The 26,648-nt window shown below is 42.3% G+C and overlaps 1 protein-coding gene and 1 long non-coding RNA gene across 2 annotated transcripts in view; one reads left to right on the forward strand and one right to left on the reverse strand.

The window, feature by feature from the left end:
• Positions 1–26,648, reverse strand: part of LOC142876870 (uncharacterized) — a 59,044-nt gene that overhangs the window by 19,555 nt on the left and 12,841 nt on the right. The window lies entirely within an intron of this gene.
• Positions 17,186–18,597, forward strand: LOC142861149 (uncharacterized). Its single transcript, XR_012912530.1, has 2 exons — positions 17,186–17,348; positions 18,416–18,597. It is a non-coding gene; the product is annotated as an uncharacterized LOC142861149 (long non-coding RNA).

Here is a 26,648-nt window from a genome sequence, read left to right on the forward strand (position 1 = left end):
GCGAGACTCTGTCTCAAAAAAAAAAAAAAAAAAAAAAACTAGAAAAATTAGCCAGTCATGGTGGCATGTACCTGTAGTCCCAGCTATTCAGGAGGCTGAAGCAGGATTGCTTGAGCCCAGGAGTTAGAGTTTGCAGTGAGCTATGATGACGCCACTACACTCCAGCCTGGGCAACAGAGTGAGACCTTGTGTGGAGAAAAAAAAAAAGCACATATAATCCTATTCCTCAGATATAAACAAAGATGGTTAATGTTTTGGGTATGTCCTATCAATATTTGTAGCATAAGAACAGATATAGGACAACATTACATTTAAAATAAAAAAAAAGCATAGGGAAGTGGAGAAGGGAAAAAAATAAAAATAAATTAAAGAAAACAGTGTCGCTTTTTTAAAAAGGGTTCTGACGTGACTATCTTTTAATGTCTGCTGAACTGTTTTAAGACACTCAAGACTGCAAGGTAGGCTGGGCATGGTGGCTCATGCCTGTGATTCTAGCACTCTGCCATGCAGAGGCAGGTGGATCGCTTGAGGTCAGGAGTTTGAGACCAGCCTGAGCAAAAGCAAGACCCCATCTCTACTAAAAATAGAAAAAATTATCTGGGTGTGGTAGTGCACATCTGTATTCCCAGATACTCTCTGGGTGTGGTGGTACACGCCTACATTCCCAGCTACTCAGGGGGCTGAGGCAGGAGGATCTCTTGAGCCCAGGAGATTGAGGTTGCCATGAGCTAGGCTGCCTCCACAGCACTCTAGCTTGGGCAACAGAGTGAGTCTCTGTCTCAAAAAGAAAAAAAGACTGCAAGGTAAATACCATATGCCAAGGAAAGCACTGGGTCCTTACCAATCATGGCTGGAGAAATGTAAAGGGGACATTTCCAGGTGGTTGCTAGAATGTCCCTCTTCCATTTCAAGGTGAGAGGAGCAGGGGAACAGGAGCAGCCTTATTTGTCAGCAAGATGCCTCTGTTCCCACCAGGACCCTCCACCCCGAGACAGCTCTGAAGACCCTTGTGTTGTAAACAGAGCACGAAGGTGCCGGGCTCCAACCTTCCCTCCCTCCTTCACAGCCTTCGCCTGAGCACTTACACCCCAAATGTCATCTGGAACTTTGCCTGAGTCCTGGGTTCCCATGGGCCTCATTTGCTGTCTTGCTTCAGGCACTAAAGAAGCTGAGCACAAAATTTCCATTGTTTTCAAAGGGGATCTTGATAACTGAGCTCCTGGGGTTGTTAGAAAAATATATAACTTGGGCCACTAAAGTGAAAGATGGGGTGCATTTTTAGAGTAAAATAAGTAGTGAATTTTAGAAGCATTGTTTCACTTTCAAGTTTAATTACTGCACAAATATCATTATCACAATGTAAACGGAAAGAAAAAATAATCATTCAATGTTCCATTACCACCTGTTTTCACTTTTTTTTTTCTGAGACAAGGTCTTCCTCTGTTACCCACGCTGGATGGAGTGGTGCAATCATAGCTCACTATAGCCTCAAACTCCCAAGTTCAAATGATCCTCCTGTCTGAGCCTCCCAAGTAGCTGGGACCACAGGTGCATGCCACCATGCCTGGCTAATTTTTTCTATCTTTTGGAGAGAGAGGCTTTCACTATGTTGCTCATGCTGGTCTCAAACTCCTGGCCTCAAGGGATCCTCCTGCCTTGACCTCCCAAAGTACTAGGATTATAGGTGTGAACCACTTCTCCCAGCCCTCCTCTCCCACTTTTAAGGTCCCATGGACTACATTAGACCCACCCAGATAATCCAGGGTAATCTTATCCAAAGCTTAATAAACTTAATTCCATCTACAAAGTCCCTTTTACAATATAATGTAGCACGCACAGGCCTAACACCAATGATTAGGGTGGCGACATCTTTGAGGGGACCATTATTCTACCCCACAGTGACCCCAGGTGACAGCATCAGAAGAACTGTCCTGCTGAGCCCAACCCAAATGTTGACTGGTAGAATCATCAGCAAATAAAATGAGCTGTTTTCTAATGCAGCAATAATGCACTGATACATTATGAACATAATATTTTCTGATCACAAAGAGCTAATGGAAAATAACTTTGGAATATGTACTCAAAATGCTTCTGGTACTCCTGGATGCCAAAGGGGTCCTTGAGAACTTTTAGGGATAAAGCTCTTGGGTGGGCCAACCATGGTTGCTCACATAGTTTGATTCTCATGAAACAAATTCATACACATTCATATATATGACATAAAATCAAATTAACAAAGGAATATTGTGGAAGATGTAATATCCAAAGGAAAGGACTACTAAAAGGTGGTTTTGGTACTGAAAGAATTGGTGAGAGAAGTCATTCCCAACAACAGCATTCTCATATTATCTCAAATGTTATCAGAGAGGTTGATGCCTCTCACCCTGCTGTCTGAAAAGGCTCATTTGCTTGGTCTTAGAGACTTTGCAAAGAAACATACTTCAGTAGTCTGTCATACAGAAAATTGAAAGTCAAGACCAGGTGCAGGGGTGTGCATCTGTAATCCCAGCTACTCAGGAGGCTGAGGTGGGAGGATTGCTTGAGCACAAGAGTTTGAGGCCAGCCTGAGCAACATAGTGAGACCCTGACTCTAAAAAAAAAAAGAAAAAGAAAGAAAGAAAACAAAATTGAATGTCAACTTAAGCATCATGTCCAAATTTGCAGAGATGAAAGACCTTTACATGCAAACCAATTTGTTTTGAACAGTTGCCACGCCTATGGAAGGCAGCCAGCAAAAGATAACACCATATTGCATCAATATAAACAAAGGCTATCTTCTTATAAACATGTGCCTAAATATCATGTGCAGCTCACTCCACCTTGGGAGTCAACAATTGCATATTGATGGAATGACTGGAAGTTTTTTTTTAGAGACAGAGTCTCGCTCTGTTGCCCAGGCATCAGCCTAGCTCACAGCAACCTTAAACTCCTGGGCTTAAGCAATCCTTCTGCCTCAGCCTCCTAAGTAGCTGGGACTACAGGCATGTACCACCATGCCCAGCTAATTTTTGTTCTACATATTTTTAGTTGTCCAGCTAATTTCATTCTACTTTTAGTGGAGACAGGGACTCCCTCTTGCTCAGGCTGTTCTTGAACTCCGCCACTCAAGCAATTTGCCCGCCTTGGCCTCCCAGAGTGCTAGGATTACAGGTGTGAGCCACCACACCCGGCGCTTCATGGCTTCCTAAAAGCTGTATCTCCAAATACAGTCAGTCACTGAGGTTAGGGCTTCAACGTATGAATTTGAGGAGAACACAAAAATGTAAGCCGCCTCTCCTTTGTCTCAGCATGGAACTTTCAGTTTGCCAACCATAGAACCCATCATGAACAAAGCAGTAATAACTGGTAAGGAAGGTGGAATCCACAGGTCAGATGGAGGATGGCTGGAGTACTCGAAGGAGACTAAAATTAGGACTCTCTTGGGACCATGAAGCTTGAGTGTAATTTTTCGAAACTACAAATCCATTCAAATCTATTACTCCCTAACTTCCTTGCTCAGTGGCTTCCCATTGGCCTTAAGAAAATGCCCAGGGTCTTTACCATTGCCTACTGACCCTTTCTCTTGCCATGACGTGATGCCATCCCAGTGAGCTTCTTCCAGTCCCAAAGAACTCTCTCAGGCCTGTGCCATGTAGTTTCCTCTCCCTGGAATACTAATCCAATCAATACTTTCCATCTTATCCCTGGGTGTGTGCCTGCTGGCTCCTCTCATCCTTGAGCTCCTAGCTGAGAGAATCCTTCCTCCAGAAAACCTCAGGTTACTCCCACCAGGCCTGCTTAGATGTACTTTTTATGCCAACTCTCCAGCACGGTAGAGAGAAAAGTTGTCATGAACCCCCACGTACCCATCACCTGGCTGCATTTGATGATGGCAGTCCTCAAATAAACCACCAAATTCCACAAACTGTGTCATAAATAATTTTTAATGGTTTATTTGTTTGAGCCAAAGTCCACAATTTGCAAAATAACACTTCAATTTTTCCACTGAATCATCATATATAATATTTATCCATGGCTCATCCCTTACCCCAGTGGTCAAACCACAAAGTCTGGCCTCTTCGCATCCCCAGACCACAAACCTGGGATGCAAATTCACAGTCCGTACTCATATCTACAAGCTAAACCCTAACCTCAGACTTACCACTGCTGACATTGTTTCTGTCAGAGCACATTCACCCAAACTTATTGACAGCCCAGATATACCACCAATATGGCAATTTTCAGCATAGTCCGACCTCATTGCAGACTCTTCCAGAGCTAGAGAATTGACAGTGTGTTATTCTCAAAAGGACAGAAGAACAAGTGTCTATGGCAGCTCCAGGGGCAGCTCCCAGCCACCCCAGCACAGGCTTTGATGACATCTCAGGAAGTTTGTAACAGGCAGCGTGAAATGTTTGTGCCCATTCAGGCTATGTCCCTGTGAATCACACTGTACCAAAAGCTGGATCTAAGTTTAGGCAATTTCTGAGATCTTCCCCCTCCTGAGATGCTCTAAAAATAGCTTCGCTGTTACTTAGGGGATCTATCTTGCTTCTGAACACAAATATGCTGATTTGAGTCCAACAGAAACAGGCATTATCAGCTGACAGAAAAACCAGGGCTTTTAGTGGGGGACACGGGTGGGCAAGGGACTGTCTGAAATTACTTTCCTTGTCTTTTAGGATATATGCAATGCCCTCTGCTCCAGTTCTGCCCTGAAAACACAGTGGAGAGGGGGCTCCGCCATTGCACCGTGGTTAATATAGGAGGGAGATGTAAGTCGTGTTGCAAGTCCTGCTTTGTAACACAGAACATGTCGCCGAGAGAAATGCTGGAAAACAGAGAATAGGGGAGGATTGATATTTCCATGTTGGCAGTTGATCACATCCAGTCTTGTTCAGCGAGGCTGCTTCAGAGGCCGTTGCCATGGTAACCAGACGTGATTAAGTAATTTATTGGATGCAGTTTCCCCGGGCTGAAGCTCTGAAGCTGAGCCAGGGTTTCACCCCCACATCAGGTGTTTTGAAGCTGCGAGGGTATTTTCTTCTGATACATGTGTTTTTAATTTCCCTCTCCATGACCACCCAACACAGCTAAATTTAGCCAAAAATGGCTACCTGCACAAACCTAATATTTGTAGGATTTATTTGGTCAGGAATGAAATAATTCGACGCATTTACCAGAAGGAGGCTGTAACTATAAACCGCACAGGCTGAGTTTCTCGTCCCGATGTAAAAGAGAGGCTTTGAGAGATCTCCAAGGCCAGCCCTGATTTGCAGCTTTTGCTCTTGCCTGACTGTGCTGGTTCAGAAAAACATTCATCATCGCAGCGACTTCTCTGTAACCTTTCCAAGTTCTCCGCGTTCCTCATTTGTTCAAGGCGGACAGTTCTCTGGTGAGAGTCTGGCCAGAGAGCTCGTCTCCTTAGCCACCCAATGAGGTGTAGCAGCACCCATTTCCTCCCTGCCTTCCGCCCTCTGAGCTACTCACACGACACACGTGGATGGGCAGCTGATACTTAGAGACTGTGTATCTGGGATTCTTTCCAGAAACGCCTTACAGCAGCGTGTAGAAATCAACACACGCTGGACAGTAAGCAACAAGGTGGGAGCTGGAGCGACGGGCTCTGAAAGGCCCAAGTTCAGACCCAGGCTTGGCCTCTGAGGAGCTGGGTGACTCGTTTCTTTTTCCACGACTGTTTCCTGATTCCTGGGATGCGCTGCCCACATTCCTCCTCGGCCCAAAGGACTTCTCCCAGCTGCTGGAAGTGTTGTCAGGCGACAGCTGAGTGCCTGTCCAGGAACTGCCTTCCCCTAAAAAGAGCTGCCCCTGTCAGGGCCACACTTCCTTCCTGGGCATCCCACAGACAATACCTGGTTCATGGGGGTGGGAGGCATAAAGGCCTGGCCCCCCACTCCCACCCACCCTGCTCCCACTCAGGCCACCTCTGAAAGTCACCCCAGCCAGCTGAAGCCCTTGTTGGGAGTGTTTCCCCATCTAGCTCCTCCCCACGCTCAGCCCTGCTAACTTGCCTTCCTGTCCAGGGGTGCAGTTCACAAGGACACCCCCTAATAACAATGCACGTGAATGTCCATCTCAGAATCAGCTTCCCCAGGTCACAAATCTGCAACAACTCTGAACTTCCTTTGGGATATTCCCTCCTCTATCTTTGTAGTAGGGTTTTGGGGTGATTTAGCCCATACTCAGCCTTAGGCTTTTTTTTTTTTTTTTTTTTGAGACAGAGTCTTACTCTGTTGCCTGGGCTAGAATGAGTGCCCTGGCATCAGCCTAGCTCATAGCAACTTCAAACTCCTGGGCTCAAGCCATCCTACTGCCTCAGCTTCCCGAGTAGCTGGGACTACAGGCAGGCACCACCACACCGGCTAATTTTTTGTAGATAGTTTTGGTTGTCTAGCTAATTTCTTTCTATTTTTAGTAGAGATGAGGTCTCTCGCTCTCACTCAGGCTGGTCTTAAACTCCTGACCTCAAGCCATCCTCCCGCCTCGGCCTCCCAGAGTGCTAGGATTATAGGCATGAGCCACTGTGCCCCGACCCCGTACTCAGCCTCAGGCTTAAGGCATTAGGAAAAAGCCCATATTCTCTCCATTTCCTGGCCACACTGACTTCTGAATTAGGGTAAAAAATAAGAAGTCTGCTGAAGCTTTTGGCAAAAGATCTACCAGAAGAGATGTCCTCCGTCATCGGACGTGAGTGAGGAACGTGCGTGGGGCCCTTGAATTACTGACAGACATCCTGAGATGATGAGGAGAGAAGCTTGCTGAGATCACAGCCACTCTGAGGAAATAGAGGCAAGAAATAATCACAGGATTTGACCTACAGGCTCAAATCACACCTGCCTGACTCATCTGAAGACAGCCTTTCTCCTGATTATTGTTTAGTACACTTCAAAGTTCCCCGCTTGTAAAAGGGCACTGATGTCACTACAGCCTACCTCATGGGCATGTTTTGGAGCATAAATTATCAATGCATCCGGCACATAAAAGGCGCTCCACAAATAGGAGTGATTCATCTGGTTTTGAAAACCCATGGCCGGCCGGGCGCGGTGGCTCACGCCTGTAATCCTAGCACTCTGGGAGGCCGAGGCGGGCGGATTGCTCGAGGTCAGGAGTTCAAAACCAGCCTGAGCAAGAGCGAGACCCCGTCTCTACTATAAATAGAAAGAAATTAATTGGCCAACAAATATATACAAAAAATTAGCCGGGCATGGTGGCGCATGCCTGTAGTCCCAGCTACTTGGGAGGCTGAGGCAGGAGGATTGCTTGAGCCAGGAGTTTGAGGTTGCTATGAGCTAGGCTGACGCCATGGCACTCACTCTAGCCTGGGCAACAAAGTGAGACTCTGTCTCAAAAAAAAAAAAAAAACAAAAACAAAAACAAAAAAAAAAAACCCATGGCCGATTTACATGACGGTAGACAGGGCATTTCCTTTAAGCAGGGGTTCCTTGAAGGGTCTTTCTCAGACAATTTGGGCTTTCTTTCAACCTATAGTTTGAAGTTTGATCTGGAGCTGAGATTTTCAAACAATTTTTAAGCAGTGGCATTTTTAAAAACTGAAATATCATGTGGAAACCATAGACATATATGTACAATAATATTAGAAAAAACTTGTAAAGCACTTATGATATGCCAGGTAGCCTGCTTAGTATTTTTGGTATAGGTTATGTGCATGCACGTATGATGTAATAGAGGAGTTCACTGAAGCCTCCTGACAAGCCTATAGCTAAGCACTGTGACTATCTCTATTGTAGGTTTTGGGGAACCTCTGCAATGCATTCACCAGAGTACAGAGGATCCCATGTGGAATTTGATGACCATGACTCTCCATTTATTCAGAATAATGAATACTTTGAATCCAGCTTTGGGTCACAAGATTTTTTTCAAAAGCAGGAAATACAATATATGTAGCACAAATACCCTAATATAATTACACACACACACACAGAAAGAATACATTCATTTCAGAGCTTTAGTTGGGTCTTTGTGTGGCTGAGAGAATTGTGGCTGCAATGACCATTCTCACTTTCCAAACAGGCCCGAGAGACACAATTGGAAAGGGGAAAGTCCCGATCAAGGAAAAGAATGAATATTGCCTTATATAGAAATGTGAAATTTTATATTCACTGGGGAGAGGCAACTGTGCAAATTATAGGGTATACTTGGAAAACATTTCACTTCCTCCTTTTGGGTTTAGATTGCACTGAGAATGGATGTCTGCAGTTGGAAGATTATGTGTGTGTTTGTGTGTGTATGATCCTTCAATTCCCTCCTGGGCTACTAGGAAGCTTTTTATTTATTTACTTATTTTTGGATATTAAAGGCATCAAATGAACAACTAGCAAATTAAGAGCTGTGTTTGCAACTACACTGGTAGGGGGATTTGGAGATCAGGGTTAGGACTTAGAAGATCATGTCCACACTGGACTCTTCAGTGAGGCTTAGAAAGCCAAAGCCTTTGAGAACTGTCCTGACACCACCAGTGTGTTGCTCCAGACCAAATAAATCCAGGGCCATGTACTGCTCAGGATGATACAGGGACAAGGACCCAAGACCAAGCCCTATAGGCAGGGGCTGGGGTTTCGAGTGCACAGCAGAGCTAGGAAGGCAAAGCAGGAAAGAGGATCTTAGACAGAGAGGAGGAGATGAGTTGGTTAGTGGGGGCAGATTTAGTAACTGAGGGGGTCCTGACAAGCAACCCCAGTGAAGAATTGAACTTTTCAGAAGATTTTCCCTTAAACTAAAAGAAAATTCTTGCATAGATTAATTATAAATTGCTTCCCTCATATGTTTCATATGTAGTTTGAGTTTTCCTCTACCATTTAATGAAATCTGATACTTCTGCATACTTGTGAATCATGGCAATTTGGGGAAGATGGGACTCGGGGACAGGCCGCAAAAAAGTGTGGTGGTCCAAGGCAGAGAAATGAAGGACAGGCCCCTGGGACCTACAGAGTTGGGGGGACCCAGGATGTGGATGTCAGGCAACACTTGAGTGCCCTGCATTTAACAGAGGGGGGGCTGCCCTTCAGGGATCCAGAAAAATGAGTCGAGTTATAAGCATAAATGGGTCTATCTCCATGACTAGAGGAGATAAAGGGGGGGGAAAAAAGAACAAAACATAAATGGGGTCAAATAAGCTTATTTTCCCTTGCAGAGAGTAATCAAAAGTCTATTCCAAAATAATCCACCACGACCAAGTGGGCTTCATCCCAGGGATGCAGGGATGGTTCAACATACGTAAATCTATAAATGCAATTCACCACATAAACAGAAGCAAAAACAAAGACCACATGATTCTTTCAATAGATGCAGAAAAAGCTTTTGACAAAATTCAACACCCTTTCATGATACGAACACTTAAGAAAATAGGCATAGAAGGGACATACCTAAAAATGATACAAGCCATATATGACAGACCCATAGCCAACATCATACTGAATGGGGAAAAATTGAAATCATTCCCACTTAGAACTGGAACCAGACAAGGCTGCCCACTATCTCCACTTTTGTTCAACATAGTACTGGAAGTCTTGGCTACAGCAATCAGACAGGAAAATGGAATCAAAGGCATCCAAATAGGGGCAGAAGAGATCAAACTTTCACTGTTTGCTGATGATATGATATTGTATCTAGAAAACCTCAAGGATTCAACCAAGAAACTCCTGGAACTGATCAACGAATTTAGTAAAGTCTCAGGATACAAAATCAATACACAGAAATCAGAGGCATTCATATACGCCAACAACAATCTAATTGAGAACCAAATCAAAGACTCAATTCCCTTCACAATAGCAACAAAGAAATTAAAGTACCTAGGAATATACCTAACCAAGGATGTAAAAGACCTCTACAGGGAGAACTATGAAACACTGAGGAAGGAAATAGCAGAGGATGTAAACAGATGGAAATCCATACCATGCTTGTGGATCGGCAGACTCAATATCATCAAAATGTCTATACTACCCAAACTGATCTACAGATTCAATGCAATACCTATTAAAATCCCATCAGCATTCTTCACAGATATAGAAAAAATAATTTTACTCTTTGTATGGAACCAAAGAAGACCCCGAATATCAAGAGCAATTCTAGGCAACAAAAACAAAATGGGAGGCATTAATATGCCAGATATCAAACTATACTACAAAGCTGTAGTAATTAAAACAATATGGTATTGGCACAAAAATAGGAATATTGACCAGTGGAACAGATGTGAGAATCCTGATATAAAACCATCATCATATAGCCATCTAATCTTTGACAAAGCAGACAAAAACATACACTGGGGAAAAGAATCCCTCTTCAATAAATGGTGCTGGGAAAACTGGATAGCCACCTGTAGAAGGCTAAAACAGGACCCACACCTTTCACCTCTCACAAAAACCAACTCACCCTGGATAACAGACTTAAACCTAAGGTATGAAACTATTAGAACTCTAGAGGAAAAAGTTGGAAACACTCTCCTAGACATTGGCCTGGGCAAAGAGTTTATGAAGAAGTCCCCAAAGGCAATCACAGCAGCAACAAAAATAAATAAATGGGACATGATCAAACTACAAAGCTTCTGCACAGCCAAAGAAATACTCATGAAAGTAAACAGACAACCTACAGAATGGGAGAAATTTTTTGCATCCTATGCATCCGATAAGGGACTGATAACTAGAATATACTTAGAACTCACGAAAATTAGGAAGAAAAAATCAAATAACCCCATTAAAAAGTGGGCAAAGGACTTGAACAGAAATTTTTCTAAAGAAGACAGAAGCATGGCCAACAAACATATGAAGAAATGCTCAACATCTCTAATCATCAGGGAAATGCAAATCAAAACCACAATGAGATATCACTTAACCCCAGTGAGAATGGCCTTTATCAAAAAATCTCCAAACAATAAATGCTGGCGTGGTTGCGGAGAGAGAGGAACACTCCTACACTGCTGGTGGGACTGCAAACTAGTTCAACCTCTGTGGAAAGCAATATGGAGATACCTTAAAGCGATACAAGTGAATCTACCATTTGATCCAGCAATCCCATTGCTGGGCATCTACCCAAATGATCCAATGACACTCTACAAAAAAGACACCTGCACTCGAATGTTTATAGCAGCACAATTCATAATTGCAAGGCTGTGGAAACAGCCCAAGTGCCCATCAATCCAAGAATGGATTAATAAAATGTGGTATATGTATACCATGGGGTACTATTCAGCTCTAAGAAACAATGGTGATATAGCACATCTTATATTTTCCTGGTTAGAGCTGGAACCCATACTACTAAGTGAAGTATCCCAAGAATGGAAAAACAAGCACCAGATATATTCTCCAGCAAACTGGTATTAACTGAGTAGCACCTAAGTGGACACATAGGTACTACAGTAATAGGGTATTGGGCAGGTGGGAGGGGGGAGGGGGGCGGGTATATACATACATAATGAGTGAGATGTGCACCATCTGGGGGATGGTCATGATGGAGACTCAGACTTTTGGGGGGAGGGGGAGAAATGGGCATTTATTGAAACCTTAAAATCTGTACCCCCATAATATGCCGAAATAAAAAAAAATAAAAAATAAAAAAAAAATGGCCGGGTGCGGTGGCTCACGCCTGTAATCCTAGCTCTCTGGAAGGCCGAGGTGGGCGGATTGCTCGAGGTCAGGAGTTCAAAACCAGCCTGAGCAAGAGCAAGACCCCGTCTCTACTATAAATAGAAAGAAATTAATTGGCCAACTGATATATATATAAAATTAGCCGGGCATGGTGGCACATGCCTGTAGTCCCAGCTACTCGGGAGGCTGAGGCAGTAGGATCACTCGAGCCCAGGAGTTTGAGGTTGCTGTGAGCTAGACTGACGCCACGGCACTCACTCTAGCCTGGACAACAAAGCAAGACTCTGTCTCAAAAAAAAAAATAAAAAAAGTCTATTCCAAACATTTCTCTACAGAATTGAAAATATTTATTTGATACTTCCTGTAGTAGAAATGCAAAATTGTGTTGTTAGTCGTTGACTGTAGAAGTGGTGGGAACTGTTATGTCTTTTTGTTGTTGTTGTTGTTGTTATGTCTTAAAAAGAGATGTCCACTGAGAGCAGAGCTGACATCACGCTCTGTGGAAGGTTCATTATGCAAGTAGCCCAGGTCCATAACATCCAAGTGCATATTTTGGTAGATGTTGCTGTGTGGCAGGACATCCAGGTGGCAAGAAAGGAGCAAGACGTGGGACGGGAAAGGAAGGGCTCCAGCTCAAGCTGCCACCAGCCAGTAGTGTCACCTCGCACATCTCCTTGGCCTCTTGGGGCCTCAGATTTCTATTCTTTAACATGAGAGCATTGGAGATCCCACCATTAGAAACTCATTCTTCCCGCCTAAAGTCTTTCCTCCTGCTGAAATACACATGCCCCTAAGAGTATGCCAGAGGTTGGTAAGCAAATACAAAATTATATTATAGCTAGATAGGAGAAGTAAATTCTAGTGTCCTATAGTACTGAAGGGTAACTATAATTAACATAAAGTTATTGTATATTTTTAAATAGCAAGAAGAGCAGATTTTTAATGTTCCCAACACAAAGAAATGATATGCATTTGAGGTCACTGATATGCTAATTACTGTGACGTGATCATTTCACTTTGTATACACATATCAAAATATGACACTCTACTCCATTAATATGTACACTTATCTGTCAACTAAAAATAATAATAAAAAGCAAAAACAAAGGCCCCACCATCAGATATTTATGCTAAACTGAATTTCTTCAAGACTGGGCTTTGATGGAGCAGAAGAGGAATTGGAAAAGGTCTGGGTGCAGGAACCCTGAGGCAGAGGATGAGCACACAAAGGGAAGGTCATGCCAACCAACGTCAACTTTTGATTAGCTAAGAGAAGTAAAAATAAAGAGTTTGACAGTATTACCTTGTCAAAGGAACAAGGAAATAGAATCTATATACATGTCACATCACAGCAGTTAGAGTTGAGATTTAATAAATGTTTATTCTATTGAAAAACAATTGCTAGCTGTGCTTGTTAAAAACCCAAACATAAAATCACCCTTGAGTTTCTTCCTGGTTTGTGGTGTGAGCCAGGTATATTTTGAAGTGGAAAAATTAATTGTTTTCTTTCATATTTTCCCCCTAAAAAGTGTGATTGGTCGTGATTTTCTAATGGAGTCATTTACTGACAATGTAGGAAAGTCCTACTCTGTTTTATCAACTCCAAAATTAAAGATTGGGGCCAGATGAGATGGCTCACGCCTACTACTTTGAGAGGCCAAAGCTGGAGGATCTCTTGAGGCCAGAAGTTCAAGACCAGCCTCTGAAACACAGAGAGACCCCCCCCCATCTCTACAAAAAATTTAAAAATTAGCAGAATCTGTAGTCCCAGTTACTTGGGGGGGGGGGTGCTGAGGTAGGAGGATTGCTTGAACCCAGAAGTTCAAGGCTGCAGTGAGCTGTGATCGTGCCACTGCACTCCAGCTTGCATGACAGAGCAAGAGCCTGTCTCTAAAATAAAAAAATAAAAATAAACATTGATCCATAATTAAAAAAAAAAATCAGTGGAGCAGGTGACTCCATAGGTCCCTTCCAGCTCTGAAGTAGTTCAGATGTGTCTTGCCTCGCTTACTGCAAGTGGGGGTGTCTGAAGGAGGCTCATGTCCACAGGACCCAATTAAAGGAGAAGACACAGAGCTCCGGGTTGGCCTATCTGACTGACTCACTGACAGCAGAAACACACCCTGTTAGCATTTGTTGAGCAATACAGGGATAGCTGTGTGTTGTGTCTTGTTTCTCATGGCATTTCATAACTTCCTTCAGAAATTCGCCAGACACTGTGAATTAGAGATGGAGCTGATGTGATTTTCTACATAGAACTGAGAAACTCAACACAGGGCTCCGAACAAACAAGTCCCTTTAGAAGCAGCCAAGAAAATGGTCTTAACAGATACAGCGTGCTTGGGCAGTTTAGGGAAATCTCTTAGCCCAATCGTATGATCTTTATGCTTTACAAAAAACCACACACACACACACAACAAAAATGTTTCTCTTGAAATTGTTTTAAATTTTTAGTTGGGTCTTAAATAGAAACTTATTAAAAGTGCCAGCAGAGAAAATACATGAAGTATTTCAGCCCTGAATTAAGCTTTCTTCCTCACAGAAACAAATATAAACAACTGGGCACATTTCCTCCTCAATGTTTCCACAGGGATACATGAGCCTGGGATCTTTCACCCTTGTGGTGTCTGGTGACTCACTTTCTATATGCAAAAATAATTTTAGTTGCCTAAAGAAGATTTGCCAGTACAGGCCTGTCCTCTGCAAAATAGATTTCTTCCCAGAGAATTTTCTCTCTCCACTGTTTTGTGACTTATTCTGAAGCACTCGACACAGTTTTGGTTCCTTGGGGGATGATTTGAATTCACTCAGCAGAATATAGGCTCCTTTATGAGCTAAAATTTTAGGGTCTATAATGCAACAAAAGCGATTTATGGCTTTTATAAATGTTGGAAAACAGGAGTTCCAGTGGGTTAAATTCTACTGAAAACTTGCTGCTGATATTTGTGATCGACATTAAGTGATTTATTAACAAAACAGAGGAGAAGCTGTTTTACAGCATTAGAATAGAAAGCATCCTGAGTTAGGTTTTAGCCACACAAATGACAACTTGGAGTGCAGAATTATTAGGAGATGTGTTGTCAAGTCAGTGTATATGACACAGGTTCTCACCATAGAAACAAAAGTGAGAAGTTGAACTGTAAAGGGTATATTTTCTGGATGTTGACATTGTTTATGAATATAAGAATTTTTAAGTGCTAGAATCTAATGTGGAGTTTCATTGACACACTTATATAGAAGAATTTGAGGTCAAACCTTTTCTCAATTGTACTAATGTCCATCTCACGGGACTTTGGTCTTAGAGGAGGGAATATAAAAAGAAACAACAAACTCTCATGAAAAACACAGGAAATGAGACTTGTGAGAAAATTCTCCCAGTCTTTACGGGCTCGGTTGAGTGCAGCTGTGTTACAGAGGGCTAAGGTTGCAGCAAAACAGAAACCGGGTCGCTAAGTACTTTCCACTGAGGGATTCTCAAGATTGTCCTTATTTTCAGTTTCAGACGCTGATTTGCCTTACCAGTTTTTAGTTATGAATGCTATTGGGACGGCTGGTCACATCACGAAGGGTTCTCAGTTCGGAGAGAAGCAGTTTGTCTGTTGTTTTTGATTTGTCTCAAATCTAAGAAGTTCCTTAAAAGTCTTCCAATTCTCTCCTTTGTGGAAAAATTGGGTTGGCATTTTGACTATGATGTGATGATGGAAAGAAAAAAGGAGCTAAGAAGAGAATAACGGGGGAAAAAAAGATGGTCCCGGAGGCCACTTTGATAGACAATAATTAAGCTAACACCCAAAGGAAAAGAAAGCCGGAGTGAGAGAAGTAGGGGAAGAGCCTCTACATGAAGGAATAGCGTAGCTAAGACCCTGAGGCCAGAGAGAACTAGAGAGAACTAGTGCTGCAAGCCAAAGAGACAATGGCATGACATGAGCTTGGGGAGGTGGGTAGGAGCCAGGTCTGTAGCAGCTTAGGGGACAAGGCTCTTTTTAATTCTAAGTGTAGTAGATGTTATGTAGACTGTGGACGATCTGATTTTTATTGTTTAAGGCAGATCTATTTTCTGAGTAGAGAATGGCTTCAAGAGGGGAAGGAGATCAGGTGGTATTGGAGGTAGACGAGTCGGAAATGGCCTTTGGAGACAGAATCAACAGCACTTCTGAAGAACTGGATGTGGAAAGTGAGAGAAAGAATGATTCCAGACATAGTGAAATTTCTCACTAGGCTAAATGAGAGGGTGCCACTTACAAGACAGGTAAGTCTAGGGTGCGAGAACAGGTTTGGAAGGTGAGAACCAAGAGCACTAAGAGATACACTGTGATATCTGAGAAATTCTCTAGTGGGAATATCAAGAAGGTGGTTGAATGATAAGAGTTTCATATACCAGGAAGAGATCAGGGCTAGAGATATAAATGTTGACGATGTTGGCATCTAGATGGGACTGGAGCCATAATTGGATAAGATCATGTAGAAAGAGAAGAGACAAAATGACTAGGATCCCCAACAATTAGAGGCTGGATAGTAGAGGAAGAACTTACACAGATGGCCAAGGAACAAATGGTATCCCAGAAACCAGGAGTATTTCCAGAGAGTATTTCCAGAAATAGTGGGTGGTCAACTGAGTCAATGTTGCTTAGAGATCAGAAAAAGCAAGACAGAAAAACGTCCATTGGGTTGGGCAACACAGAGGGCTATGTTGACCATGATGAAAGCAGTTGGGTGAGGTGGTGGGGCAAAAGCCAGGCCAGAGGGAAGTAGAGACAGCACGCAGAGGGCTTTCTGCCAAGAAATTCAGTCCAGATGAAAGCAGTTTTAAAAACCCTTTACTTCCCTATGTGTTGTGAAAGAACAAAGCTCTAAGGTTATTGTCATATTGCAGTCTGGTTTTCCCTTCCTGTTTTGATTGCAAAGTTCACTTTGCTTCAATTTTCAATTAGCACTAACTGGAAAATCACCTCCTTTCATCCCAGCATGAAACCTGCATATTATTGTCCTGTAAAGTAACTACCAATTATGTTGGCACAAGTAAACTTCCTGAAAGGCTGTGTCCGTCTTGAATAAAGATATCATTCAGGCGACCCTGATATCTTCTTGGAAGTTAAAAATATCTTTCCATCTTCATAAAACCAAACAAATTAATAATTCAGGAGAAATAGTTTCCTTACAGTTTGGGCAAGAAATTGAAGATGACCTTTTAAGGGCAGGGACAGATTGTCTGCTGTTGCTAGTGCAGGAATAATTTTGCAAGTGGAGAAACTGCTCTGTCATTCTCACTTCTGTTTCACCTCCTCTTATCTTCTATAAGATGTGTCAGAGACCACCAGGTCTCAAGACCCTCCACTCCATTCCTAGCTCCTGGGCTCAAATTAGTGCTGGATTTTTCCTTAAAATGCTCTTGACTCGATTATTACATACCTCCTTTGTCTCTTCTTTTTGCCCCTCAACATTAGCTATTCCTGGCTCAGTCTCCCAATGATGCCCACCTCCTGGTATTCACGCCCTGGGGACCCATAGGATATTACAGAAATGACAGGGGGTGACTTCAGAAGCTAGGTCACAAAAACCATTGTGACCTCTTCCTTGTTCTCTCTTGGGTTGCTTACTCTGGGGAAAGCCACCACCATATCATGATAATGGTAAAGCAATCCACGAAGAGGTCGCTTTAGGGAGGATCTGACACTTCCTGCCAATAATCAGCACTATGTGTGTACACCATCTTGGAAATGGATCCTCCAGCCCCAGGCAAGCCTTCAGGTAACTACATCCCCTGCTGACATCTTGATTGCAGCCTCCTGAGAGCCCCAAAGCCAGAACCACCCAGCTAACCTGCTTCTAAACTCCTAATCCACAGAAACCATGATATAAAATGTTTGTTGTTCTAAGCCACCATGTTTTGGGGTAAATTTTATATGGCATTAGATAACTTATACATCACTGAGATTTAATTACTAGGCACAGCTCCACAACCTCCAAGAAGAGTTTACATATTTTAAAGAGGATTGTTTTAAACTCAGATATTTAATCGATAAATATCAGGAAATAAAAAAGTGATATGAAAGATCCAAGGCAGAGGGTAAAGAGAGGAGATCATTTCTGCCCCCTGAGTATATGTATCTTTTGAGATGTAGGAAAAAGAAGAAGAAAATAACATATAGTTAAGTAGGTACTGAGCAAGCCTGCCTTCAGATCAGACAGCTCCTAGACTACATTTGTCAAAGTTTTCTTCCTCAGTACACTTAAAAAAATCTGTTGTTGAACTGTGTTATTGAGGTAAATTAAAAATAGCCACTCTAGGGGAAGCCAGTCATCATGTGAGAAACCTAATTCTCCTTAACCCACCACGCTGTGAGGAAGCCCAAGTTAGCCATGCGGAGAGGTACTTGAAAAGAGAGAAATGCCTGACCAGCCGCAGCTGTTTCAGCCATTCCAGTTGAGGTGCCGGATGTATCAGTAAAAGAAGCCATCTTAGACATCTGGTTCAGTTACCTTGAGCTAACTCAAGCTCCAGCTTCCATCTGACTGCAACTCCATAAGAAACTGCTGTCAAAACCACAGGGGGTTTCAGTCTAGGTCTAGTTTCTCCTTGTGCAAAGATCCAATTATTGAGACAATGAGGATTCTAAGGAATAATTTTTAATACAACCGGTGTCTTGCCAGGAGAATGGGAGAAGCTGCCTCAAATCCCCCTCTTGGACTAATGAAGATCCTGGGCTTTGTAAGGAGGGGCCACATGCCTTGGGGTAGGTGGAGGAGGATGGTAAGCCCTGGCATCAGGAAGTCTGCCCTGGGGACTTCAGAATCTCAACTTCTTTGTCTTGCAGAAAATCTTCATTTCTGGGAAACAACTCAAAAGGTCAAGTAGTTAAGGGTGAAGATTATAAAAATCATATAGGCGTCCTTGAAATTTGTTCACAGAGCTGATTACAAAACCCTGAACAAGAACCTCCCAGCTGAGCCCAGTCAGCCAACCAAGCTGAGAAAGATAATAAAATGGTTGGTTTGGTTTTTTTTGTTTCTTTTTTTTTCTAAAGAGATGAGGTCTCGCTATGTTGCAAAGGCTGGTTTCAAACTCCTGGCCTCAAGCCATCCTCAGATCTTGGCCTGCCAGAGTGCTGGGATTATAGCCATGACTCATCATGCCTGGCCTAAAATGGTTGTTTTAAACCACTAAGTTTGAGTAGTTTGTTATGCAGCAAAAATAATCAGGACAATGAAAGAAGATCAGAGATGTACTAGGAATCCTTGTTGAGGCTGGTGAGCATTAGTTTGCAATGGAGCCATTTTGTTACCGAAAGTTCAGCACTTGTCCCTGAGGTTGCATCAGAAGAATAAGGACAGGTGGTTTGAGGAGAAGGAAAGAGGAGTCTATTAATTTGCCGACAAATGAGGAGGTTGGCAGACTCCTGTCTCAGAATACCAGCATCCTGTTTTTGAGCAGAAGTACAGAGCTTTTAAAAGGTTCTAACTAATTTCATAATCCCATTTTTGGCTAAGACAATCTCGTGACCTCTGCCCAGACAATTCCCTTGAGCCATCATCGCCTGTGGCACAAAGAACAAAGGACACTCTCCTGCCCCTCTCGACCACTGGCCTCAGTCAGGGATGTAGGTTTTAGTTCTCAAAAGGGGTGAGGGGATTTTGAAGAGACAGAAAATATTTTTACCCCTTTACCCTTTTTCAGGCCATTCTCTCTGTTACAATTTGGCTGTGTGACTTTGTCTAGCTCAGCTTCTCAGGTTTAGGAGATGAGAGAATGAACCATAGGACTTATGCAAGATTTTCATTTTACCACAGGACATGAAGAGACATCAAATAAATACCTTAGCAGTGATAAATGGGCATTTAATAGAATTGGGTTTGATTAAAAAGAAGAAAAAGAGCCGGGCGCGGTGGCTCACGCCTGTAATCCTAGCACTCTGGGAGGCTGAGGCAGGCGGATTGCTCAAGGTCAGGAGTTCGAAACCAGCCTGAGCGAGACCCTGTCTCTACCAAAAATAGAAAGAAATTAATTGACCAACTAAAAAAATATATATACAAAAAATTAGCTGGGCATGGTGGCGCATGCCTGTAGTCCCAGCTACTCGGGAGGCTGAGGCAGGAGGATAGCCTGAGCCCAGGAGTCTGAGGTTGCTGTGAGCTAGGCTGACGCCACGGCACTCACTCTAGCCTGGGCAACAGAGTGAGACTCTGTATCAAAAAAAAAAAAAAAAAAAAGAAGAAGAAAAAGAATCCAGAAAAAATGAAGATGTTCTGCCCAGAGACTTGTTATCTAGGGCCAATATTGCCCAAATAATTAAGATGTTAAAAAAACAACAGGCCAGGCATGGTGGCTCAGGCCTGTAATCCTAGCTCTCTGGGAGGCGGAGGTGGGAGGATCGCTCAAGGTCAGGAGTTTGAAACCAGCCTGAGCAAGAGTGAGACCCAGTCTTTACCAAAAATAGAAAGAAATTAATTGGCCAACTAAAAATAAATAGAGAAAAAATTAGCTGGGCATGGTGGGGCATGCTGTAGCCCCAGCTACTATGGAGGCTGAGGCAGGAAGATTGCTTGAGCTCAGGAGTTTGAGGTTGCTGTGAGCTAGGCTGATGCCACATCACTCTAGCCCAGGCAACAGAGTGAGACTCAAAAACAAAACAACAACAACAACAAAACAAATAAACAAACAAAAGCTAATGGTTACCATTAGCATTTCCTCTTCTGAACTCTTAGCCGCCTTGTTTCACAATTTTGTGTCTTCCGTTGTAATTACTTAGGCACCTGAGTTATTCCCAACTATAAGATGGGGTCATCCAATAGGGCAGGGGCTATCTTACTCTTTTTGCATTCCTGTAGCCCACTGCCCAGTGCTTCAATGAGGCTTTTAGTAAACATTTATAGTGCTAGTAGATATTTAAATTTTAGTAAGAAGTATCGACATCTTTTTATTGCTAGTATTTTTCTTGATCATGAAAGTGAGTGCTGGAAGCTCCCATCACTTTTTTTGGTTACTTGAAGGAGTAGTCTTGGTCAGGGAAAACTCCTCATTCTTGGTGTAGCTCTTGGTGAAGACTTCCAATGGCAACTACTTCAGAATGGTGCATCACTCGATAATGAAAAAAGCTTATTCTTTATAAAAGTAGGGGGAAAAAGCATGATTTTTTTTTTCACAAATTGAGGCTTTGGCAAGGTCCTCTGGCTGGCAAGGAGATGGCATTTGAGAGTTGATCACCCTGGGTGGATGGTTTCTACTGGATAGCCAAGAATTGGAGATTTACTTTCAGAAAACAGGCACATGCTATTAAAGGGGTCTATTGGGTCCAAGTTTATTCTCTTGGCTTGTACCACCCACTATTCTGAGGCTGTTATAATTGGAGAACAAAGAGTAGGACTTATTGTCTGGTGTTTCCATAGGTGCAGTCTCAATGTTTGCTAAAAGTCACTAACTCCACAGCAACCACTCCCAAACCATTAAAACAGGTCTAAACCCATCCTGTCTGATAAATAGCTGCAATTTCACAAAACGAAGTTAGAAAAGTAAATGCTATAAGAGCCCAAGATTTCCTTTTAATAATTTGGTTGACTGAGCAAGAAACAGGCAGATGTCTACAGAGTGGAGTTTTTAATCTCATGAAGTATCTGGAAACTCTTCAATAGATTTAAAACAGAGGCAATCAAAGGTAATTACCCTACCATACCAAAGCCTGAGCACTGGGCAGGAAACATTGGCTTTCATTTCTCTAAAAAGGTAAAGAACAAAGGTTATGTTCCACATACTTAAAAAAAAAATACATTTATTTTATCATGCCTGCAATCCTAGCACTCTAGGAGGCCGAGGTGGGAGAATCACTTGAGCTCAGGAGTTGGAGACCAGCAAGAGCAAGACCTCATCTCTAAAAAAGTTTTAAAAAAATTAGCTGGGCATGGTGGCATGCACCTGTAGTCCCAGCTCCTCAGGAGGCTGAGGCAGGAGAGTTGTCGCTTGAGTTCAGGAGTTTGGGGTTGCAGTGAGCTATGATGAGCACTGCACTCTACCCAGGGTGATGGAGTGAGATTCTGTCTGAAAGAAAGAAAGAAAGAAAGAAAGAAAGAAAGAAAGAAAGAAAGAAAGAAAGAAAGAAAGAAAGAAAGAAAGAAAGAAAGAAAGAAAGAAAGAAATTGAACTCTCCTCCTCACTCTCCCCGCTTTCATATAAAAAATATATAAAATGAATTTAGATGACTTAATGCCCTGAAAACCAAAGCAATAGCCATATTTTATAATTCTCTTTTTCCAGCTATAATTCTATAATCTCATTGCATCAGAGGAAACAAATGTGTGGGGGATATTTTGTGAATCTAATGTTACTGTCAACTCAGCACTTGTCCACGAGGATGAAGAACAAGGACAAGCGGTTTGAGAAGGAAGGAAAGGGAGTTTACTTTGCTGGCAAAGGTAGAGTTTCTCATCTCAAAATCCCAAGTTTCCTGAACATTCACAGAAATACAGAGCTTTTAAGGATGGGTTCTCAGCTCCAGGCAATTACAGTTGGTAAGTCTGACCATCCCATCTCCACTGAAGACAATTTCATGACCTCCACCCAGAATCTCCCTTTACCAAGTTGGGCTGGGCCACCTCTTGTTGCACAAATAAACAAAAGATTTACTCTGCCCCTCCCAACCACTGGCCTAAGGCAGGTATGCAGGCTTCAGAGACAGAAAATATTTTTGCCATATTTTTCCAGGCGATTCCCTCTGTTACACTACCATTCAACTTGGAAAACTTTTTTGGTCATTTAAAGAACTCTTTAAAGAGGGATAAATATGGCTGGGTGAGGTGGCTCATGCCTGCAATCCTAGCACTTTGGGAAGCCAAGATGGGAGGATCCCTTGAGTCCAGGAGTTCGAGTCCAGCCTGAGCAAGAACGAGACCTCGTTCTCTACAAAAAAATTTAGCTGGTGTGGTGTGCATCTGTAGTCTTTACCTACTCAGGAGGCTGAGGCAAGGAGGATTGTTTGAGCCTAGGAGTTTGAGGTTGCAGTGAGCTATGATGATGCCACTGCACTCTAGCCCAGGCAGCAGAGAGACCCTGTCTCCAAAAAAAAAAAAAAAAAAAAAGAGGGATAAATATCTTAAGAATAGAAAAATAGCTCAGAGCTGTGTAAGTTACACAAAATGTATCAGACCTAGAAAGAGTATAGGACTCCAGTCATTCCCTTCCCCACTCCTGCACCCATCCCTGGGGGCAATTGTTTAAGGTCATTTTGTTCTCAACTAGCAGCCTTATCCATTATCTTCAAGTTCCTAGAATTTGTGATACAAAAAACAATGTATAGCCCATCAACAGCTTATATTATTTTGTCTATTTATTTATTTATTTAGAGATGGGGTCTCCCTCTGTCACCCAGGCTGCCCATGCATAGCTTTCTGCAGCCTCTTGGGCCTGGCCTCAAGTGATCCTCTTGCCTCAGCCTCCCAAGCAGCTGGGTACCACAGCGGCTAATTTTTTTGTAGAGACAGAGTCTCTTGCTTTGTCTCCCAGACAGGGCACAAACTCCTGGCCTCAATAGATCCTCCTGCCTCAGGCTTCCAAAGTGCTGGGACTTCAGGTGTAAGACACCAGGCCCCTGGATTATTATTTTAATGTAAATTGTTGGGAAACAACTCAGGAATTGTCTCTTCTTTTCCTTTAAAAATCCATTTGGGGCCGGGCAATGGAGTGAGACTCTGTCTCAACAACAACAACAAAAAACCCCAAGGCAATTAAACCCCCCTTCTCACAACCCCCATTCCAAAAAAAAAAAAAAAAGTAGAAACAAAGGATATTTATCAAAGGATAGCTTTTTATGGGATAAATTTTGCTTCATGGAGAATTTTATTACATTTCCTTTGTATGTATCATTGTTCTTCCAGTATGTCTTCAGGAATCTCAGTCATTCCACAATGACTTTGGGAAAATCACTCTTGTGTTCAAGGTTCTAATGGTTTTATAGTATAGACAGTCTATTTATAGTATAGAAAGTCATTTAGGCGAACAAAAATAAAGAAGGGTGTGTTAGTTTTGTGCTGCTATAAAGGAGTATCTAAGGCTGGGCAATTTATAAAGAGAACAGGTTTATTTGGCTCACAGTTCTGCAGGCTGTACAAGAAGCATCATGCCAGCATCTGCTTTTGGTGAGAGTTTCAGGAAGCTTCCAATCAAGATGGAAAATGAAGGAGGTGGGTGCCTCACATAGTGACAGAAGGAGCAAGAAAAAGAGAGGGAGGTACCAGGCTCTTTTAAACAACCAGCACCCAGGCCAGGTGCAGTGGCTCAAGTTTATATAATCCCAGTACTTTGGAAAGCCTCAGCAGAAGGATCATTTGAGGCCAGAAGTTTGAGACCAGCCTGAGCAATATAGTGAGACTCTGTGTCTACAAAAAATAGAAAAATTAGATGGGTGTGGTGGCGGATCCACCAGGGCCCACATTTCAAAAGGAGGGATTAAATTTCAATCTGACATTTGAAGGGGACAAACATCTAAACCATCTCAAAGGGAATGGGTGAGTTAATGGAAGGGATGTAGTGAGACAACCCTCTCAATCTTTCAGGAATTGTTCTTTCTCTGCTTCCCTCTACACAACTGTTCTGCCTTTCTCACCCTTGGTTGACTCACCTTGAACTTGACCTGATTATTTACAACCTCTTGCCCCAAATATTGAGCATTTACTGCAGGCTTCCTTCTTAGTACCTGTTATGGTTTTGTTGTTGTTATTATGGATTGAATCATGTCCCTCAAAAAGATATGGTCAAGTCCTAACTCCCATACCTGTGAATGTGACCTTATTTAGAAATAGAGTCTTTGCAGATGTAATCAAGTTAAGATGAGGTCATTAGGGTGAGCCCTAATCCCACTAGTGTTCTTATAAAAAGAGAAGAAACACAGACACACATAGAGGGAAGACAACAGGAAGATAGACACGCAGGCAGAACACTATGTAATGACAGAGGCAGAAGATCCAAGTGATGTGTCTACAAGTCAAGAAATGCCAAGGATTGCTAGCAACACCTTTCAGAGAAAGGTATGGAATAGATTCTCCCCTAGAGCCTTCACAGAGAACGTGGCTCCACTGGCTCCTCGATTCTGGACTTCTGACCTCCAGAACGGTGACAGAATAAATTTCTTTTGTTTTAAACTGTTAAGTTTGTGGCACTTTGTTACAGGAGTCTTGGGAAAGAAATACAGTATCCTAGGGGAAGTTGCTGAGACAAGCTGATTGGCTTCCTTCTAGGTAGGTGTCTATCCTTGGTCCAATCAGAGGCCAGCCTAGCTTTGCCTCCTGACCTGGGTATCTATGGGTGGAGCAATTTGGCCACGTGTCTAATACAGGAAAGCCGGCAGGGTAGGGCCCACTGGACAATGGCCAGGACATAGAAGACATGAAGTCGGTAGGAAGGAAGCTGGACTCTTAGATTCAGTCCCCTTTTGGTTGAAGCTTGCATTTCAGGAGGGAACAATGAACCAACAAAGCTTCCCCATTTCTTAAGCCATAATGAGGATGTCTCACTATTTTATTGTGGAGAAAAGGGAAACTTTCTACGATTGAAAACCAACCATGAAATGATGTTGACCAATACCTCCTCATTTTGATAAAATACCTTAATTTCTCTATGCCAAAGCATTCTTACAAGATATGGTCCCTTAGGAGAAGAAATACTGCCTGGTTAATAAAATACCTACTCCAAGGTGCAAATACGCCAAACAAAATGGGCTATTCATAAAAATTGTTAATCTAACCCTTTATGGCAGCAGCAGGCAGCATAGAGATTTAAAAGAAAAAAAAAAAAAGCCCACATCAACACTCAAAGGATGTATGTAGTGTATTGTGTTTCTCTAATCAGATTGAAACAGCTGAAATGGGAAAAATCTTTTTTGCAGGCTTTTTTTTTTTTCTTTTGGCCATTCTTAGAATTCCTCCACATTACAGCTGAGAAAATAGGCCTCATGACATGCAGAGCCAAGTTATGAATCATTCTATCTAAATAAATAAATAAAGCCTGAATTTGAGCCAGACCAGTAAGTCCTTCAATCTTTCAATCTAGGAGCTGTGTGTGCTGGTAGGTATCAAACAACTGTCTCTCCAAAGAGAAAGGCCCTGATTTATAGTGTTTACTAATGGTTTCTGATTCCCATATGGCCAATTTCAAGTCCCTAAGCTGAGGACAGTGAACTTGAAGTTGGGAAGAGATAGGCACAACTAGCATTTGAAAAGCTCCAGAACACTATGTTGAGTCTATTTTATACTACTTGATATCTGTAGAGAACACTTAAAAATACACTTTTAAAACAGTACATTGTTTTTTCTAGACCAGATTTTTCATATAAGAACTCCTTCACAGTTGGTATTCTTTTTTAATCCTTACATTTGGGCCAGTCCCAGCTCTCCGGCGCACTGAGGGTGGCTGAAAAAAAAAAAAAATCCTTACATTTGATGAGGGAGATACTATATCAGTTTATAGTTTTTGTATAAATCCAGGTAGCCAAGCTGAACTGGGTAAGTTATTTAACCTCAAGGACCTTTGTTTCCTCTTCTGTGAAATGGATTAATAATAGTACCTCAAAGATGGCTGAGAGAAATTAATAAAATAAGGCATATAAAACTCTTAGCATATTATTCTCTATTTGAAATGCAATAAATATTCATTGTAGAAAATACCAGAATACCAAAAATAAAAAAATATTAAGATACTACTGACTGCTAACAATCTTGATGCAGAAGTCTGTTCTGCTTAACATGACTGATAAAGGGCAGTCCCAGCATACAAAATGCTTTTTCAATTATGAAGCATTTGAGCAATTGTAGAATGCAATACTGTTTGGATCATAATGAAAGCTTAGTATACTGATGCATGAAAATTGCTTTAAAAAATAAATTAGAGCAGGAATAATAATGTCATTGTCACTCACATGTGCTATGATACTCTCTCTGGAGTAGGAGTATTAAGAAAAGAGATGCAGCCAGAGCATTTAATAACTGTGGATGGGACACCTATGGGAACACAGTGATGTCTGGTAATGATATTTCTCATGAATGCTACAAGAGAGACAGAGAAAGAGA

This window comes from Microcebus murinus, chromosome 16, assembly GCF_040939455.1.
Source record: "Microcebus murinus isolate Inina chromosome 16, M.murinus_Inina_mat1.0, whole genome shotgun sequence".
NCBI classification, from domain to species: Eukaryota; Metazoa; Chordata; class Mammalia; order Primates; family Cheirogaleidae; genus Microcebus; species Microcebus murinus.